Below are 21,480 nucleotides of genomic sequence, written 5' to 3' on the forward strand. Positions count from 1 at the left end.
CCAGCTGTTTCTTTTGGCAACAACTTCCCAGAGCCATCATCCGGATTGATTGTTTCTAAGTACTCCATAAGAACCAAGTTCGTTGGATCAACACATTGTAACATTGCATCTCGAATTCTTGCAATGTGTGTAAAAATTGCAGCATCATCTGTAACCTCCTTCAAAAATTGATACTTGATGAACTCAGCAGTCTCCTCATCAGTAGGCACCGCAATTCCCTCTTTGGCATAAAAATATCGAAGGATTAAACTCCAATACCTTGCACAAGAGATTCCTTGAACAACATTCGTGTTTTCTACAATCTTTTGAAATTCCTTCCACATCTGTGTAGAATAATCCACATTGATGTCATAATACAACCCAACTACCATCGCATACACCTCCATTCGACCTTTGTCCAAACCTACACTGCGACCAGTCAAGAAGCGTAGAAAGATTCCGAAGAGAAAATTCCAAACACTTGGAAGTCCAGACTTCTTGAAATCACTGATCTTGGTAAGTGGGGGTTGATAACCCATCTCATTAAACATATGGTTGATTTGTGCAGAAGAAAGATCAGTATAGATTGGAGAATTAGGGATATCAAGAATATGACAAAAAATATTCTTGGACAATCGAATCTTCTTGTCATTCACCAGTTGAAAAGTGATGATTTACATTGCTTTACTATACGTAGCAGTGGAACCTGCTTGAGAAAGCCATGAAAGTGGAACTGCAAAAGAATTGAACATGGCAGTGGAAAGAACAGAACTCTTCAATGCGACTACCAACATCTTTAATTCATCTGGATACAGGGAAACATCATCTTCAACCTGATAGTTCGTACCTTGAATCTTCATTATTGGTTGGGAAGTAACATCTTTGGTGTTTTGAGATTGAACAACGACATCAGCAGAATTGGCCATGATTAGGGTTTTTTGAAACTTTGAAGAACAATCGTAAATTTTCAGAGAAATTGGGAATTTTTCGTTTGTAAGCGTAAACTGATAATACCCTTTGATTCCCCTTTTTATATGTAACCCTAGTGTTTGAATTTGAAGCGGGACTGGCATTAAATGAGATCCGACGTGGCACCTTGAATCTCGCACCATTATGCTGATAAAGTAGCCATGCGTCAAAAAGTAGTTGTCACATCACCTAGAAACCCGGACTAAATACAGAACGTCTTTTCAAACAGGCTGATCGTTTATCTCAATTGAATTGTAACCGTCACCGATCTTCGGATGGAGTTAAGGCTCTTTCACTTTTGGGATAAAAAGCGAAGTCATATGCCAGATGTTTGAAATCATCAGCCTAAGTTGGTATTACTCAGAACCTAAAAGATTTCGTGAGTGCAGTGTGCCAAAGAAAAGATAAGAAACAATTAAACAAAAATTTGGATATGTGATGTCAAATAAAGTAATATTCGACCCAAAAGCAGAGAAACCCCAGGCAAAGGTTACTTTTTTTATTATCAAGAGAGATAATCAACTGCTTGTGTATGTTCCCGTGAATTTCAATCAAATAGTTATAGAGAAGTATCGATGGGCTTCTTTTATAAGGCTTCATGGGTACTTTACAATTTCGTTACATATCAACCTTAACATAAGGTGAGTAATTGTAACTGAAATTACTTGTTTGACCGATGTAGTCAGTGACAAGCATGCTTTGAATTATTTTGAAAGTGACTTCGAAAGCAAATGAAACTCACACGGAAATCATATTCAATTAAAGAATTAATATTGAATCCTGTTGGGTAACAAACATCGTGGGCTTCGATAGTTTGATCAAGATCACTCATAAGAAATGAATATGATTTGGAGTTTCGAAAAGTGGTACTGAAACAAATGTTTCGTCAAAACTGGAACAAAGTTCCCCGTCAATTCCTCACAAATATAGAATGGTGGGTTTCACTTTCATCACGACCTCATGATGTCAGATCATTAACACAGAATTTTGACATGTCTAAATCTTGATGGGTTTAATCAAAGATCTCTTGGACATATGTCTTCGTGTGTGAAAGTGTAAGAAATTTAGTGATGAAAAAGACTGGTTCACGAAAACACTTGTACCTCTGTTAAGATTGGACCAAACAGACAACTCTTAACTCATTTGAGAAGAGTAAGGTAGCTCATTCGACTAATGTTAATATAAGCGTGACTTGGGAATAAATTTTCGCAAGAAAATTTTCATTAAGGTCTTCGTAAACACACATTGAGTCTTTGGAGGCTTGGGTCGACATGCTGCAGCATGCTTCTAGGGACAGTCTAACTAGTACAAAGTTGTCGAAATTGTACCTTCCTAGAGAAACATAAGCATGACCCTTGTATAAACTTCGTGAAATTTGTACATACAAAAGATAAAGAACAAAATAACAAAACTCTTTTTGATGTTTTTGATTTTTCTTAAAAGAAACAATTAACAAACAAAAGAAAATCTTTTTGAATTTTGTGATTTTAAAAAAAATAAAATGACAAAACAGAGATAAAATCATTTTGTAGTTTTTGGTTTTTCGAAAATAAAATGACAAAACAAAAAAAATCTTTTTGTAGTTTCTGATTTTTTTGAAAATAAAACTAAGATACAAAAGAAATTTGGAAATCTAACGAAAAGTGTTACACCAAACCAACATACTCAATGTAACGAAGTCGAAGCATGTCGAAGCGTTGACTATGAACAGTAACCTCTGAATGGTTAATACTATCAGCCTCTGAATGAATCATGATGACCCCTGAATCGACATATTTATATAACACTTTGTTGTTATACATGCGAAATCATTCCTGGAACTGAACTTGCTTCGATCATTCCCAAACCTGTCAAAATTCGAACAAATGATTTTTCATCCAAAGCTTTTGTAAAAATATCAGCAAGCTGATCCTTTGTTTTTACAAAATGGACTTCTATATTGTCATCTTCCACATGATCTTTGATAAAATGATAACGAAGGGCTATATGTTTTGTTTTCGAATGTTGTACTAGATTATGACAAATGCGTATAGCACTTTGTGAATCACAATACAATGGAATATTTTTCATATTAACAACGTAATCTCTCAACTGACTCTGAATCCAAATAATTTGTGATGTACAAGCAGCAGCTGCAACATATTCAGCTTCAGCAGTAGAAATCGAAACATACACCTGCTTCTTCGACTGTCAACTAACCAACTTGCCATGCAAAAATTGACAACCACCACTTGTGCTTTTTCGATCCAAAGTACATCCTTCAAGATCTGCATCTGAAAATGCCTTAATGAAAAACCCTGTTTTCGAAGGATACCACAATCCTAACGAAATTGTTCCCATGAGATAACGAAAGATATTCTTCACAACAATTAAATGTGGTTCTCGTGGATTTGCTTGATACCTAGCACAATTACATACATAAAACATGATATCAGGTCTACTTGCAGTAAGATAAAGCAATGAACCTATCATGCTCCTATATAAGGTAAGATCAACCCCAAGCGTTTCTAACGAAGGGGCTAGCCTTGTTCCAACTGTCATTGGTACTCTTAGTTTCGTGTTATTTGTCATTCCAAATTTTTCGAGCAAATTCCTTGTATACTTTTCCTGATTGATGAAAATGCCTTCTCTGCTTTGATAAATGTTTAAGCCAAGAAAATTGTTGATTTTGCCCATCATGCTCATTTCGAATTGGCTTTTCATCAAATTTTCGAATTCACTAGACAAAGCAGGGTCAGTAGAGCCAAAAATAATATCGTCAACATAAATTTGAACAAGCATGAGATGATTCCCAACTTTCTTTCAAAATAATGTGGGGTCAACTGATGCTTGTTTAAATTTCGACTGTTTTAAGAAACTGGTAAGGGTTGCATACCATGCTCTTGGTGCTTGTTTTAACCCATAAACTACTTTATCTAATATGTACACATGATCAGGATGCATTTCATTTACGAAACCTGGAGGTTGTTCAACGTAAACAGTTTCTTCAAGTTCACCATTGAGAAAAGCACATTTCACATTCATTTGATAGACATCGAAATCCTTATGAGCTGCATAAGCTAAAAATATTCGAACAGCCTCGAGTCTTGCGACAGGGGCAAAGGTTTCTTCATAATCAATCCCTTCTTGTTGCGAATATCCTTTTACAACTAGTCGTGCTTTATTTCGTACAATATTTCCATCTTTGTCAGTTTTGTTTTTGAAAATCCATTTTAACCCGACAATCGAAACATTTTCAGGTTTTGGAATTAATCTCCATACCTTGTTTCTATCGAATTCAGCCAGTTCAGATTGCATTGCAACAACCCAATCTGAGTGTTCCATTGCAACCTTAACTGTCTTTGGTTCAATTTTCGAGATGAAAACATTGAACCTGCAAAATTCTTGATGAGTATTTAATACACCATTCTTTGCACGAATTTGAGCTCTTGTTAATAGTCCATCTTGAGGATTCCCAATGACTTGATCTATCGGATGAGTCTTTGTCCATTTCTCTAACGGTGGATATGCCGGATCAAATTCTAAAGGTTCATCTTCGTAAATCTCTTCATTAGCAGATCCTACAACAGAAACATCATCATTTAGATAATGAAAATCATCATTTTGATTAATATTTATTGTATCAGTTTCTCCATGCTCATCTTCATTATGATTGTTATTTTGATGCTCCCCCTCAACTAGATGCTCCCCCTCAACAACTTCATGCATTTTCCCATGCTCCCCCTCGAAAGAATGCTCCCCCTCAACCAGAGTATTCGAATCCAAGTTCTCTCCATCCACTGGATTATTATGCATACTTTCGCTAAATCCTGGAGAATTCGTTGTTGAATTAACATCTACAATAGTTAGAGGAATTTCCAAGTCATCATTATGCTTCGAAGATTCAGAGTGATGATTATCATTTGCATGTACTTCAGCATCCACAGCCCTGTCAGGAATACCAAAAATTAAATCATAATCAAAGTCAGATGAATTTGATTCTTCAGTTTCATCAGATGATTCATTAGAAATTGGTTTTTGTTCAAATTGCTTTTCAACTTGTTTGACAAAATAATCATCAAAAGTAAGATTGAATGTCTCTTTGACTTTTCGTGTTCGCTTATTTAACACTCTGTATGCAACTGAATTGTGCGAATATCCCAAAAATCTGCCTTCGTCAGCTTTAGCTTGAAATTTTGAAAGGCTATCTTTAAGATTCATTATAAAACACCTTCAACCAAAAACATGAAAGAATTTGACATTGGGTTTTCGGTTATTGATGATTTCATACGGAGTGATATTAAATCGACGATGAATGAAAGATCGATTTTGAGTGAAACATGCTGTCGAAACTGCTTCAGCCCATAGATATTGAGGAAGATTCGCATATGTCAACATAGTTCTCGCTGCTTCGCAAAGTGACGTATTTCGTCTTTCAACAACACCATTTTGCTGAGGTGTATAGGGCGAAGAGAAGTTATGCGAAATTCCTTTTTCGGTTAAGTACGAATCCAACACTTTGTTTTTAAACTCAGATCCATTATCACTTTTGATCTGTCGAACATTTTTCTTCAGACTCATCTCAATATTCTTTATAAACTCGATCATTGTTTGAGCAACCTAAGATTTTAACCTGAGAAAATATACCCAAGTAAATCGTGAAAAATCATCAACGATAACCAAAATGTACCGTTTCTTGTTGAGAGTTTCAACAGTTGATGGTCCACAAAGGTCAATGTGAAGAAGTTCCAACGGTTCCACAATTTTTGAATCTATCACAATTGGATGTCCTTTCCTGTGTTGTTTCCCTTGTTCACAAGCTGCACATAAGGTATCATTGTCAAACTTTAGTACAGGTAAACCTCGAACAAGATCATCAACAACCAATTTATTCAAATTTCGAAAGTTTAAATGTGATAAATGTCGATGCCATAGCCAACTGATGTCAGAGGAAGCTTTCGAAAGTAAGCACACTGAGGGTTTGCCGATGATTGGTTTGATATCAAGAGTAAACATGTCACCATGTCGTTTGGATTTGAGCAAAACTTCGTTAGTTTCAACATTCAAAATAATACTGCCTTCTTCGTTAAACACCACTTGATTGCCAGTGCCCACAACAAGTTGTGAAACACTTATCAAGTTATGTTGAAGACCTTCGACATAAGCAACACGATTAACAGTGATCTTTCCATTCATGACTTTGCCATATCCTTTCACCTGGCACTTTTGATTATTGCCAAACTTTACAACTCCTGCATTTTCCAAGCTTCGAAAATCTCTCAGATTTTCCTTTCGTCCTGTCATGTGACGAGAGCAACCACTATCGATATACCATGTCTCATCATATTGCTCGTCATATAGTACCTGCGATCAACGAAAGAATTTAGGTACCAAAGGTTGTTTGGGTCCTTGGAAATTAGTTTTGAAAACAGAATGAAATGAAGAACTTTTAACCCAATCACAGACTTTAGTTTTGAGACTATCAATTAAGTCCACATCACTAGGTAAAGGAATAGAAACATAAGTTTTTGTTAGTTTGGGATTGTCACTGACACATGCCTTCGTCTTTTTAGATTGTGTATGATCATGCTTTTCTTTCGAAACCGATTGCCAAGTTTTTACCGGAACATTTGAATCTTTTGAAGAAGAGCTTTCAGTTGACAAAGTATTCACATAATTCTCATAGGCTTCGTGAATTTGTTGTTGAGAATATTTCCTTGATTGATATTTTTGTCCTTTTCCTTCAAGCCAATGATCGATGTTTCTGTTACGAGACAATCCTTTTGTATACGAAACTTTTAAGGTTTGTTTCCCTGTAGGATTTGGAAATTTCGGTTTTTATGGGAAGAAATCAACATTTGATTTATGTCAAAATGCCATGGCGTATCGACTTCCATCATTGTTTCCAACACTTACATTTTGAGAAAATCGATTTTGAAATTTTTGTTTTTGAGAAAACCTTGTTTGTTGATTTGAAAAAAATTGTTGTGCTGATGGTTGATTTTGAACACTCTTTGAGGTATTTTTGTTATCTTTAGAAAATGATGAGTTTGAAACTTTCGAAGAATTTGTTTTTGGATGAAATTCATATTTAGCTTTATTTGTTTGAGCGGGATTTATCTTTTGATCTGAATGAATTGCTGAATGTGAAGACTTGTTCGTAACAGATTTAGTCTTTATGTTTTCAGTTGTTTTCAATGTCAAATCATTTTGTTGATTTCGAAGCTCCATGGTTTGCCAAAAAATCTTCTTTCGAGCTTGTCTTTTTGAAATTGCATTTTCTTTTGAAAACTTGTCAATTTGATCTTTAAATTCTTTGGAATTTAATTTGACAACAGTTTCATTTTCCACAATAACCTCTTTTGTAACTTCTTTCACAATTTTCGATTTTTCAACCCATTTGCGTTGTGGTTTGTGTCTTTGAAAAAAATATGAATTCTTTGTTAGATTATTTTCGACACTGTTTTGATTTGACAAGAATCCTTCGTGTGTTTTTTTCTTGTTGTCGTCTTCGACCATTTTGTTGAATTATGGTTTATTCCAGATATCCTTTGCAGTTGTACAACTTATGACATAGTTATACACAATTGGAGGCAATGCACCACGTAACTCCCTTATGCATCGTTTTTCAAGTTTCTTCATTCAAACATTTTGATCTTCCACACTCGTAGTACCAGACGATGATCCAATTGGTTGAAGATTCGTCGGAAGAGTAACATTCCCTGAGATGCAAGACCAAAGCTCTTCATCGATTCCATTCAAGTAATCTTGCATACGATCAGACCACTGGTCATAGTATTCTGAAATGAGCATAGGAATCTTAGTTGAAGATCCTAGCGGATGAGAGTATGAAGTCATCGAGTTGAGATTGAAGTTCGCCATTGATGTACGGAAGAAATTTTTTGAGAATTTTTTAGAAATCAAAGAGAATTTGAAATCAAATTGCTGAATTGATTAGAAATATGAAGTAGAATACTCGATTCAACAAATCAGTTGCATAATCAAATCACAACTAAAGATCTAGAACGCTTTTTCACGTCAAAAGGTGCAGAACTTTTCGAACCAGAAATTTGATTCAAAAACCATTTGAATCAGAGTGAAAATTAGATCTCAGATCATGATTCCTGCTCTGATACTAATTGACGAAGTGTGGAATCAAGTATGAATCAAATCAGAGTTCTAAGAATATAGATTGAACACACGATGTAAATATGATCTGGTTTCAGCTCTATTATGCTTTCACTGTTACAGAGAGTATGTAGACAAGTTCATACAAAGACTCTTATCTAACTCTAAGTAATGTCCATATTTATAGGAAACATGAAAGCCCACAAAAAATTACAACGACTAAACAGTACGCTTCGTTACATAAAATGCCTTGTAAAATAAACTTTTGACTTCGACATATTACAACAGGTCTTCGACCCTTACAGGATATGTAGTCCTATTGTAAGGTTTCATGGTGGGAATTTGGAAACATTTTAGGACTTCAGTATCAGCTATCACAATAGTAAATCGCGAGATCCTTTGACTAGTAGGAGATACTTCGGGTATAGGTTGGACTATCCCTGATAGACTTGAGATCCTTTGCCTTAGTTGTTCGAGTTCTTTCGCCATAATTGGACTTATTTATTCATCAAAATCCATAAATTTAGTATTGGTGGTGTTACTTTTAAAAAAGTTACCAGTATTTTTGTTATTAGGAGTATTTAAGGTTTCATCAAGATCCTAGGTCACAGGAATTTGGATGTTTGGGATTGTTCTCTCTGTTGAGGTAGTAAAAGATGTTGGAACTGTCAATTATGGGCATTTCCCTATGGATCCTGGATTGTCGAAATTCAGGATCCTCGGTTGTAAGATTCAAGGTGTCGCCTCCTGAGGTTTGCAGATCTCTGCTCGTATTCTTTCCACTTCCTTGAGCAGTGTTCCGTTGTCTTCCTTTTGCTGAGCCACCTATTGTGTCAACGACTTCATCATGAAAAATATTTCATTATTGGAGACCCAGGTAGGAGGATACTGGGATCCCATGGATCGTGGAACAACTGGAGGAGTATCCTTCTTTGGCACATTAGAATTTTTACTCTGACCAGGCTGCCCGCTTGGAGGAGGTGGAAGATTTTTCGGAGGAAAAAAAGGAAGAGAGGAGAAAGCAAGGTTTGGTTGTGTAGACATGATTTTTGAGGTTTACAAACACCACGACGCCATAGTTGGCGCCAAATTGTTTTGGTCAAAAATTAATCAAATATAAATCAACCAAATTATATGAGAGGTTATGATGCTGTTATCGAAACAAGTGAGAAAATCAAGAGTAGGTGACACAAATAGTTTATAATGAAAGACCTTGATCCTTGCTAGGATCCACGACAGAAAACCTTGGGAGGTGATAATGATCACCAGCGTTGTTAATTTTTATTAATTGAAAGATGAGTTAAAGATGAAATGATGAATATGTGAGTGTATGTGTTGCAGTAAGTCTAGGTGTTTGTTGTGTGTAAAATACACATGTATTTATAGTCTATTCTAAATAACAATAAGTCTGATATTCCCGGGATCCTCTCGAATAAAAATGAACACGTTGGTTTGACTTGGTATTCCTCGGTCTTCTACCTAATTGAAGTTCTTCTTTGTTGAGAATGCGTCTTATGTTGACCAATTTTGTACGTGTGAGTAAAAGACTAGAAATATATTTGTTAAAAATGTTATAAAATATTAATAATAATGGTCAGGATCCTAAGATATGTTTGGCAACCTGAAATTTCTTGAAGACCCGGGATCCTAAATGGGATTGAGGATCTTCGCCCTAACAATAACTATATGTAGATCTTTCCAAAGGAAAAGCAAAGGTGTTATGCAGAGCGCTACCCAAATCACCAATCATCCACTTTTAACAAGTAGGTGCATAATTACTTTTAATTTACACATAGATATCAAGTATTTAATTTGCTCATTTTCCCTATGTGCTTATTATCCGTGTTCTTAGTATCTTTGTTAAATGAGATAATGATTTTACTTGCAATAATCATATATGTATTTTTTTCATACTTATAATATATTGGGTTAAAAAAGGGTTGAGAGAGAAATAAAGATATAAGATAATGGTAAGAGGCCATGCCCAACCTAGTACTACTGTACTAACAATACCAGAGAGAGATAGATAGACAAAGAGAGAGAGAGAGATGAGATAATGGTAAGAGACCATTCCATAAAGAAAATAATGGTGAGAGACCATGCCCAACATTGTAGTATTGTACTACTGAGAATAGTTATCTAGTAGAGTATTGATGACGACCACAGACTCTTCTAGACAGTCTAGTGTAACACTAGAAAACTCGCAATATATAGGTGTTAGTGAATCATCCTATCCGGGAGTATGTATTGTGTGTTCATTTGAGTACTCTATCCCCTAATGGTTTCCTTATTGATATGTATTGATAAGGAATCCCCAAGGCAGTATTGTTTACTTGTTATTACAAAGATCTTTTAGGATATTTCCCTTGAGATTATCATTTTAGGATGAAATAGTGAGAATAACGGGAATGGGTAATCTGGATTAATGTGTTTGGTGTGATATATATATTTAAAAAATATAATAATAATATTATGGGTTGAAAAGCCTATGTACTCAGCAGGCTTCCCAGCCTGTCCCACTCAATTTCTTTGTATCACAGGAAGCGGTACGAAAGGTACATGGATAATAATTTTCAGTATGCTGAGAGATATGAGGAGTTTAGGCCATTTCTATGTTTATGCTTATGTTTCTTGTATGAGTTATGACATCCCAAGTTTTTAATAATCACTGAAAAACGTTTCTTCGAAATGATTTTATCTCACCTATTTATTATGGGAGAAATTCCACATTGATAAATAATACTTTGTTTTAAAACAATCATAAAGAAATGTGTAGGAACGATAAAGAGTTTGATCGATAGATTCAATAACAATATGAATCAAATAACAAGAATCTATGATGATTAAATAGTGTGGAATGCTTAGATTCAATAGCCTTAGAAGATTTCAACGTGAAGTTTTCTGTAAATATATGTAGGGCAATACAACTTGTTAACCCTAAAACGATACATGCATGCACTATAAATAGTCTAACCCTAGCATCATAAAGACGGATGGATAGGCCAAATCTGTTAAAAAAGACTAAATACGTACATAATAAATTTGACACAACACAATAAATAACCCAACAATCTCCCCCTTTTGTGTCAAATAAGGAAGGAAATTCTTCATGGTTCAACCTTCCGAACTTTAAACAGCCTGGTCATCAAATTCACAAGTGTGCTCTGAATAACAATGTACCACTTGATCATGTCACTAAAGCATTTCAAATCCCCTTCATCGTTTAGTTTGCATGCAACAGTTAAATCCATGATGTGATTCAATGCAATAGTAGAGTATAAAAAGTCTGTCTAAAAGAAAGAACAAACTCTTCTGAACTTTATCACCACTTCTTCTTTGATATACCACACTCCAATCCTTTTTCTTTATCTTACCCAACCTCTTCTTCTGAAAGTCCTTCATTTCTTCTTTCAGATCCACAAGATGTATTTTCTTTAAAACTGTTGTGATTTCCACATCTAGCTTAGCAACCTCATGAACATAGAAAATAAACAATATTTTTAGGTGAGAAACAATTGGCTCATAATTCACTTCATCTTTTGATAAAATCAGGAACAATGAAATCCAATCATTCGGATTCATACACAGAAGATCAGCAAGAGTGAAGTCTTCCTCAATGCGACTAGCTCCTCGAAATCCCTTTAAGTTGACATTAGTGAAGTGGTCACTGGGAAACGAAGCATAAACTTTCACAACAACCATTTTCTTCAAACTCAAGTCTTGAACTGAGGTTGACCATACTTGAGATAAAATGCAAAAAGCTTATTATTGTCTTCGTAGTCCGAAAGAGGAACTTTCTCAATATGTTCAAAACATCAGAATAAGAAAGCTTTCGGAGTGAGTGGGAAGTCGATCTGAGAGTCAGCGGTATTATTCCGCTCAAAAGATACTGACGGTTCTAACCAAAGAGTGCTCGGATCATCAATTACCTCCTTCTAAATTCGTTCCAAAGTCCATGGAGGAAAGAGGGTCATCTGAGTTCTAATTCTTTACGAACACGACAAATATCATCAAGCTCTTTTTCCCTCTGCTTTCTTACAAGCTTTTCTCCTTCAAATAACACCTCTTCTTCTTCATCATCATCATTAATAAACTTTTCTTTTCCTTTAGATCCAGAAGCTTCATTACCCTTCTGGTCAACTTCCGGTTTATCTTCATGTTGTTCGTCAGTGGGCTTCTTAACCTGTTTTCCCCCTTGTTTTGGAATAACACTGCTTTCCGAAACACCCTGTAGTTGATTGAGCATGGCCAAGACAGGATTCAGTTTTTCCGAGAGGTGTCGGCGCACTGAAACCATAAGCATTGAGTCACGAGTTTCAATAAGATTGTACAAAAACTGATTGATGTCGGAAACATAGCTTCGGAAGAATGCCTTCTCGGATTCCAAGTTATCCATGCACTTGTTGGTGTAACTGAGATTAACAGAGAGAACCTCGACTTTATTAGTTTTCTGAGCCAGTACATCCATGAGTGTATTTTTAGCAGCAAGATCAGTCTGAAGCTGCTCTATCTTAGAGACAACATAAGCAACCATCTCAGAGGAATCAATTTGAATTTCACCACGAACACGAGAAAAGGCTTCTCGTTCATTTTGTAAAGTAGTGCCGAGACTCGTAATGACTTTGTTGGCTTCTTCAATGTTCTTATCAGAAGAGCTTCGGAAGTTAGCCATGAACTTTGTGACTTCAGCATATAGTTTTTCGACTTTTTCGGTCGTTTCCATAACAGTTTTCTCAAAATTGTCAACTGCTTTTGTAAATGCGGTGTAACAACCCGATATTTGAAGTCAATGTAATAGTCTAGGTCAAATTGTAACATATTTTGAAATAATAAAAATAGAAACTTATTGAGATGAAAATAAGTGTCAAAAATAAATTATTCAATAATCTTAATTGGGATGAATAAAGTGGTAGAGATCATAACAAGGTTTCCGAAAATAAAAAGATCACTAAAATCCGAGTTATAACAAAGAAGTTATGACCAATCGAAATTCCGCGAAAAAATCGACAAAACACTCTTTAGCGTAAAAAGTGAGTTTTCAATAAAATGCTTTTTAGTCTTAGGTATCTAAATGAAAGTCGTAGTATGTTAAACTATGAAAGTACATAAAACGAACTTCCAAATATGACTTCGTATGAAGAAGTTATGATTTTTCTAAGATTCGACATAGTAGTACACAACCCGAAGTTCGATATAAAGATCGGACGATTTTTAGCCGACACAACCTAAACGAGAATCGAAGGTCTCGTCAATAGTAGTACGAAGGTAAAAAGAAAGATGATAACGGACGTCAGATGAAGAAGTTATGAATTTTTAACGGATTTTCCTGTCCCGGTCTTTTAAAAATAAAAATATTAAAAATAAAGTTGTAGAGTATAATTTCACCTACGCGTGGATATAAAGATCGTCAAAAACGGAACTCGTATGCAAAAGATATGAATTTTTAAAGTTATGGGCACAAACGTCGAGGATGAACGAAGCCGTACGCCCAGCGTACTTTGTATGTATGCCCAGCGTACTCAGAAACAAGGTCAGGAGCCAGCCACGTCGCCTCTTTCTTCGGACGGAGGACACACATCTCGCAAGGTTGACACGTCTGAGGCCCGAGAACCGAACTCAAGCCACGTAGCATCTACGCGATGCGTACGAGGGTACACGAAGCGTACCGAAGTACGCCCCTCGTACCGAGGTACGCCCAGTGTAATGAGCAGCTTCGGACCCCCTATAAAAGGCATGCGAGACTATCCAGATTTGTTTGCTAATTTTCAATCTCTTTCACCCCAAACACCCTCTTAAGCCATTTTAAAACCCCCTGAAGCCTCGGGAACATCCCCAACACCCGAAGAAAGACCGAAGCACCCGAAATCCTCAGGAAAATAATCTTTTCCAGTCGAAAGTCTACTCGTGTAAAGTCCGGTTTTCAACAAAAACTCCCGGTTTCGTCAAGGAAAATCTTTTTTATAAACGAAGTGTTGTCCAAACCATCACCTTTATCAGGTGAGTTCATACCCCTGCATTTTTACTAATTTTCACTGTTTTAGGGTAGGGGTGGAATTCAAGTTTAACACAAGAATATTGTGTTTAAATGTTTTATAAACTCTTTTTAATTTTTATTTTGCGAAAATCATATATATATATATATATATATATATATATATATATATATATATATATATAAGATATTTAAAGGGATTAGGACTGATAATTAGCTTTATATCCCTTTTCCTTGTTTGGATGTGGGCTCAGAGTAGAATTATTTGTCCGAATGTCGTTTCAATTTTAATTATATATATATGAATATAAAAGTTAATTCAATTAGATTAATATTCCCTTTGTAACATGTCGAGCAAAGGGGATACTTTCATGAATATTACATATCAAACATAACACACATATAAATTATAATAGGTATAATTTATGGAACTCTCAAACTATTCCACAAATCAGTTAAACGAAGTTTAAATGGTATACTCTCGTACAAATACTTTACAAGTATACTAGAAAAGGATCATACTATCAGTTCAGTTATTTAAAAGTGACTTTTTATCATTATTATATACGTAATCATCGATATGCTTGTTGTGATTCTAGGTTCGCTCGCTTATTTATTCAGTTAATTAAGAAAACACTATTAAAGTCCTGATGTTATAACCAGAATCTCTGGATAGAGAGCGAGACAAATGTGTATAGATCTATACGGGACTGACAATCCCACACTCAGACTGTTAGCTACAGGCGGGCAGGCATGCCTATGAGTGACAAATGTCATCAACAGTTCTGACGCCTATAAAGTGTCATAGCAGGCAATTAGTCATAGTATGGTTATAACAAGTCACAAAAAGATATGAACAAATACGATTAGTGTATAATTAATTAAACCAAAGAGTACAAATACAAATTACTGGTTTTACAATAATGTGATTTACAGTATTATATTACAATTTACAACTTCAGCTGATGGAGCCCCGCATACTCACTTTTACAGGATTTTCAAAGAGTACAATTACAAAACTTGGAAAACATAAACAGTACATAAAACATTCTTTTATAGTTTTATTGAATTAAAACTATGTTAAACTACTTTATAGTTTTATTGAATTAAAGCTATGTTAAACTACCTTATAGTTTTATTGAATTAAAACTATGTTGTACTACTTTATAGTTTTACTGAAACTAAGTTACACCATTTTATATTACAATAATACTCACATAGAACGGTTTTATGGGATTCAAACTACTTTTCAGTTACATCAGAAAATATAGAATTTTCTGGAACAATGAATATACTCTCTCTTTCAAGGATTAGATAGCAAACTTTACAGATAAATACTTATGCACTCACTCAACTTAAATGTTTATACTCTCTTTTCAAAATACTTGTATTCTCAGGGAACCAGTAGATAGGTACATCCCCTGGATCTGTAAAACTTATATTTTATTAATACAATGGTTGTTGTACTTTGATTACTATGATGCATGTGTTGTGATACTTAACATGAAGTCATCCACCCCTAGACGTTTCCGCCGCTCCGGTCTGGGGGTGTGACAGATTGGTATCATAGCATTGTTTCTAGTGAACTCAGTATATCAATTCATAAAAGATATACAACTATAAATACGTTGGGACTAAAGAGCTCTGACTACAAGTATACTTTTGTAATATAAATATTTTATAAAAAGTATACTAACACTCATATATATACAAGAACAACATCATAGTCATAACAACATAAAAGTATTTGGATGTTGGACACTGTAGTTAAACCTAGACAGTTATGTAATCATATCTGGGATAAATATAGCCTGATCAACTATATTTATTTGAGATACGACCAAGATGTGTTTGGGAGTGATGGTAGTGTTGCGACAAGTCTAAAACTTACCAACTCTACACATACAGAAGAACTCTAAGAACAGAACATAAAGTTAAAATAATATAGGAGTATTTTAGGCACTATAATACTAAGAACCAACTATGTGAAAACAAAGGACCCTTTCTGGTAGATCTATAAGTACTAAGTGTATAAATTATGGTTATGTATAATTAATGTTTTATTGACTTAGAATGTGTGGTTTAACTTTACTTCCTTTTCCTTGTTTGGATGTGGATGTAGAGTAGGATCATTTATTCGAAGGTCTATTAGACCCAAGTTATATATAATTGATATACACTTTGTGGTTAGATGGACCCGGTATGAGTCATACCATACAAAATACATTAACTGTTAACTGTAAGTTATCTTTTATAGAAATTTAAAAGTATTTACTCTTATTAAATAAATCTATTAGATGCTTCTTACACACCTATTTTTCGCATAGATCATATGGCTGGATTTCATGTACCGAGAGACCCGTACTTTCCCAATCAAGGGAATGAAGGATGGCTCGACGCAGAGCCAGAAAATGACCCTGTGGTTCCAGTAGAAGAAGATTTTCCAGAAGATTCTGACTCATAATCAGAAGTTTATAACCCACCTCAAGTTGCCCAAAATCCCAATCCTCGACAGAATTTCCATGGCCCGACACTGTAGTGGCCAGTAAACTTAGATAAGTGGATTCATGATCAGGGTCAGGACCATCCTTACAATGGAGACCGAAGCTTCTATGACCTTGATGAAGGAGGCTCATCAGACAGAGCTCTTTCAGTGTTAGTTCGTCGTGTTGCGCGTAACGATGAACAAGGAAGAGCTGCTATCGACCGAGTCATGCAGGTTGATGCTACCACTAGAGTTAACACAGTTCACCTACACCACATGATTGAAAAATATGGAACAACCAGGAATCTCACTGAAGCCTTGCGAAGGGAACTGGCTGCAAGACGAACTAAAGTTAGAGAACTTCGGGAACGCCACGTATCATTGGAAAGACGAATGTTTGAAACAGAATGCCAGTTGGCTAAAACCAAGACTGAAGCTATTAGGAAACCAAACTACACTACTCGCGAGTAGAGCATACTCTACTTACTCTTTTGGATATATATAGATTAAGTCTATGTATATGCACTAGTGATATTTTCATATTCATAGCACGTCCATGAGATTTCATTTATCGATAGGTCGGTATGCTGTCAAGTTTTCCGTTAAGTTGGTATATTGTAGACCTTTTACAAGGTCAAATTTTCCGAACTCTATGTATCTATTATACCAATGAAATTGACAGACATCTTATTTCCTTTGAAAAATCACTATCCAATTTCCCATTATCCAATTTCACATCATCGTATTGCAAGTTATTCCTTGTGGTAGACTTCTATTATAAATTCTTTGCAGAATACATGCTGAACTAGAATAAATAGTTCAAAGACACCTGATTTGTAATCAATATTGACCTCTTACCACCAGTTCATCTTTTATAAACTTATTGGTTAAAAGATGCCGCCTCGAACTCAAACACACAATAGGAATACCAGAAAGTAACAAATCTTTACAACTAAAACTAGGGCACTCATACCCAGGAAAGAGAGTAGAAGATACCGCTCGTGTGGCATGCAAGGTGACAGGACACCTTATGCGAAGTGACGGACTACACTACTCACAATATAAAACCTGAGCCAACTTAAGGTTTTTTGACACCAGTATTATGAGTTGGTAACTTAAACACTTTTACAAATACCTATTTCTACGCAATACCATAGGATGTTGGTTGAAACATTGAGAACCATACAGAAAAACGAGAAATTTATATGTATATATAAATAGATAATGTACAACTATCAACTACATTACTTATTTACGAACTCGTTTCCTTTCATGCATCAGAATCATGTTTTCACATGGAAGTAACCAATCAACCGATGAAACCCCGATTCTACATATAGACTCCGCTACATTCCAAGTAGCCATAATAGCTTCCGTAACAGCTGTCATGGCGCAATTCAACTCTAACAACATGAACAAAAATAGAAACAGTGTTGACAATTAAGACCGTAGTAACAACCAAGGAAATCAACAAGTGTCAGTCATCAAAAATACCACAATCCATAAACCTGAGAGCAAGAAACAAAAGTTCTGGAATAAAAGTAAGCATCAAACTTCGCAAGAGCCCCCAAGAAACAACGAATAGTGGCCATCCATACTGCTACCGTTCCTACTGCTGTCCATGTTACCCCTACCCCAACAAAGCAATATGTTGGGAATCTGCCAAAGTGCAACAAGTGTAACTTCCATCACAAGGGAGTCGGCATGCTGTCCATTTTCGGCGCAAAAAAACACAAAGAAGAGGCAATGGCCGCACACTTTGGTAACTTTCAGGCATCATAACTAACTGAGCTAGCTCAGAAAGTTGATCTTCAATGCAAGGAGTGTTCATTTCCAAGCCAAACTTTTTTGTTTTTTTTTTCAAGTTCGGGATTGTATATTAGGTACCTGCTTGATGAGATCTAGGCATAGAGAAACAAATTGTTTAAAAATAAACCAATCCCCGGCAACGGCGCCAAAATTTGGTGGTTGTCGAGGCCAACAAAATTAATAACCCTAAATATTACACACTCAAATAGTGTATAGTGGTAAAGGGATCAACTCCACAGAGATTGGTTCAATTTTATAACTCTATGAAAAATCTCTTTGTAAAAATACTTGTAAAATGACAATAAATTAAAAATTGGGGGTTTGGTCTTTTGAAACACTTGAAATAAACTAGAAATAAACTAAGATTTAAATAGACAATTTCAACAAAAATAAGAGTTTGATGTAAAATCAATAAGGAGAGAATGGTTGACTTAATGTGTCCTCACTTTGACTTTTGATGAACATATCATTAGAATCCAATGGTGCAATACTTGTTTTAAATCCTCAATTTGGCTATAGTAATCCAAGAAGATTGAGATTACCTAGACTTTTCTTAGTTGTTAAAATGGTTAGAGAAGCTCATAACAATTTCCTTAGAGGAAATGTTTTTATGATTGTGTGAAGCAAAAACAACACAAAAATCATTTGTTGCTTGCTAATTTCAGGATCCTTTACTTAATCAAGAAATTAGCCAACTAATCACCACAAACACATTTAAACTCATGAATAAAAACATACAATTAGTGATAATAGGTTAAAACACAGAACATTCCTATAAAGATTTAAGAACAAGTTCATGGATTCTTCAACATTCAACAAAAGTTCAAAGTATTCAACAAAAGTCAACCAAGTTTAGTTTAGCCAAGCATGGCTAAACTCAAAGAAACAAAGTTAGAGAAGATTGTACCAAACATTAAACAAGAATCAAGAGGTGAAAAGATGATGTTCTTGAGGTGTTCTTCGCCTTCAAAGTCTTCAAAACTCCAGAGGAAGAGCTCCAAAATCGGATGTGCAAAAGTCTCTAAAAGATGGGCACCAACCTTCCTCAAATAGCCTTCCAAATGAATTTCCGAAATTACCCCTGCAAGGCCTTGCGCGACCTATGTGCTATTGCGTGGGTGGTTCCTGAATGTGTCCTCTTTGAGGTTTGGGCCTCCATAGCTTAGCCCACTTGGCCCAATTCGATTCCAATCAGCTCCTAACCCATTTTTCTTCAAGTTTTCTTCAATTTAAGCCCAATTTGGCTTTTCCAAATGATCCATAGCTTCTGAAATCGCCCGATCATCAATCTCCGCACGCTTGAATATTCTCTCGCATCTCTCAAATTTAATGTTTAATTCTTCCAAGCCTTTAATCAATAAGCAAGCCCACTCCAAGCATCAACTCCATTATCACCAAGCCCTAAATTCTTGTTGTCCTCCAAATCCAATCGCCTCCCAAAGATTCCGCACCGCTAGTCTCCATAAAATCTGTAATTATGCTCACGAAACTAGAAAATACCCGAAATCGTCATAAAATAACAAAAAGGAAAATATTCATGGAAATTAACTAAATTATGAATGAAATAAACTAAAAAAAACTATAAAAAGAAGTAAATAAAATAAAACTATCAGTTATACACTGTAAAAACTGTAACAAGAATGGACATACTGTCCGATTCTGTGGGACTCCGGTCCAACACATCACTTTAACCACCGATGCTAGTACAAGTCAAGTATGTCGTGTATGTGGTGAAACAGGACATTACAAGAGAGATTGTCCGACAGAGAGTAATGATGGATGAGAGGGAAGAGTTTAAAGAAAGGACATATCGAATCAACGAGGAACCAACTAGTATCTTTGGTACGTTTCCAATTAACAATAATTAAGCGTCGAATTTTCACAAAAGTTTTTGACAATTAAATATTTAAAAATCATAAATGGTCTTTTCGTTCAAATTAACACATCATTCATATAAAAACTAAAGATCCTTGCAGGTGAGCTATGATGGCTTAGTATATACACTAGAGTCATTTGTAATTAAGATTTGTAGGCTTAGAGTGAGTGATTCCGCCACATTTCCTGTACCTTGTCTGGTTGTGGATTTAGGGCAGAGTCACTCAGTCGACTGTCTTTCCAATCATAATTATACATGACTTGTATACACAAAGCGATTATAGAAAGATCTGGTAGGGATTATTTTTATGAAAGTTCATCATTTTCAATCATCAGAACACTCGTACTGCTAATACTCGCTAAATGTGATACAAAATGTTCGCATTAGTAATAACAAGGACAAAACTGAAAGCACTGAAAACATATACAGAGAATAGTCCATTGTTCTAACAATCATTTCTTCCGAATAGACTTGAAATCCGTTACGATAAGAAATTCTGACATCATCATTCGACGTGAGTTGTTTTGTTCATCACCATACCAATTTCCTGTGCTACGTAAAGACCCTTCGCCTTAAACGACCGTCTAACGAAATCCTTTCAACTTATAACGACAAACTCAACTCAAATCTCGGTATCGTATCTCGTTTCAAAACATAGAAGTACCCATGCGAGGGGTACCACGCCCTTCTAATTTACTCCGTAGACAAGAAACTTAAAGTGAAACACTGAAGATGTTTTGGAAGTCCGTAACCTCCCGAAGTATCTCCAATAGATCTCCCAAGAATACCACTCGTACAACAAGTCAAGTTTGAGAATAGAGACTAAGGACCCGTACGGTTAACCTATCACTGCTAAATGTATACGCGAGGGTGGTATGTAATTAATATTTTACAGATTTAGGATTTGTGATTCCGCCCTATTTCATGTTCCTTGTTTGTTTGTGGACTTGGGGCAGAGTCACCCATCCGACCGTCTTATGAATCTTAATTATATACAACTTGTATACACGAGGCAATGATGGATGGACCAAGTATGAGTCCTACCATGAACTTCAGGACAAAAGCTGCCCAGAACTACGAGTGGACCTCCTACCAGTTGGATAAACATAGTCAACTAAGCCAAACCTACATATTCTGCTATCTTAAGTACAGCTACCATCCACAAATGACGGACAGAGTGAAAGGACAATTCAAACGTTAGAAGACATGCTGAGAGCATGTGTAATCGACTTTGGTAAAGCTTGGGATACCCAATTACCACTA

The sequence above is a fragment of the Lactuca virosa genome, chromosome 4, assembly GCF_052849685.1.
Source record: "Lactuca virosa cultivar CGN04683 chromosome 4, Lactuca_virosa_CGN04683_v6, whole genome shotgun sequence".
Taxonomy (NCBI): domain Eukaryota; kingdom Viridiplantae; phylum Streptophyta; class Magnoliopsida; order Asterales; family Asteraceae; genus Lactuca; species Lactuca virosa.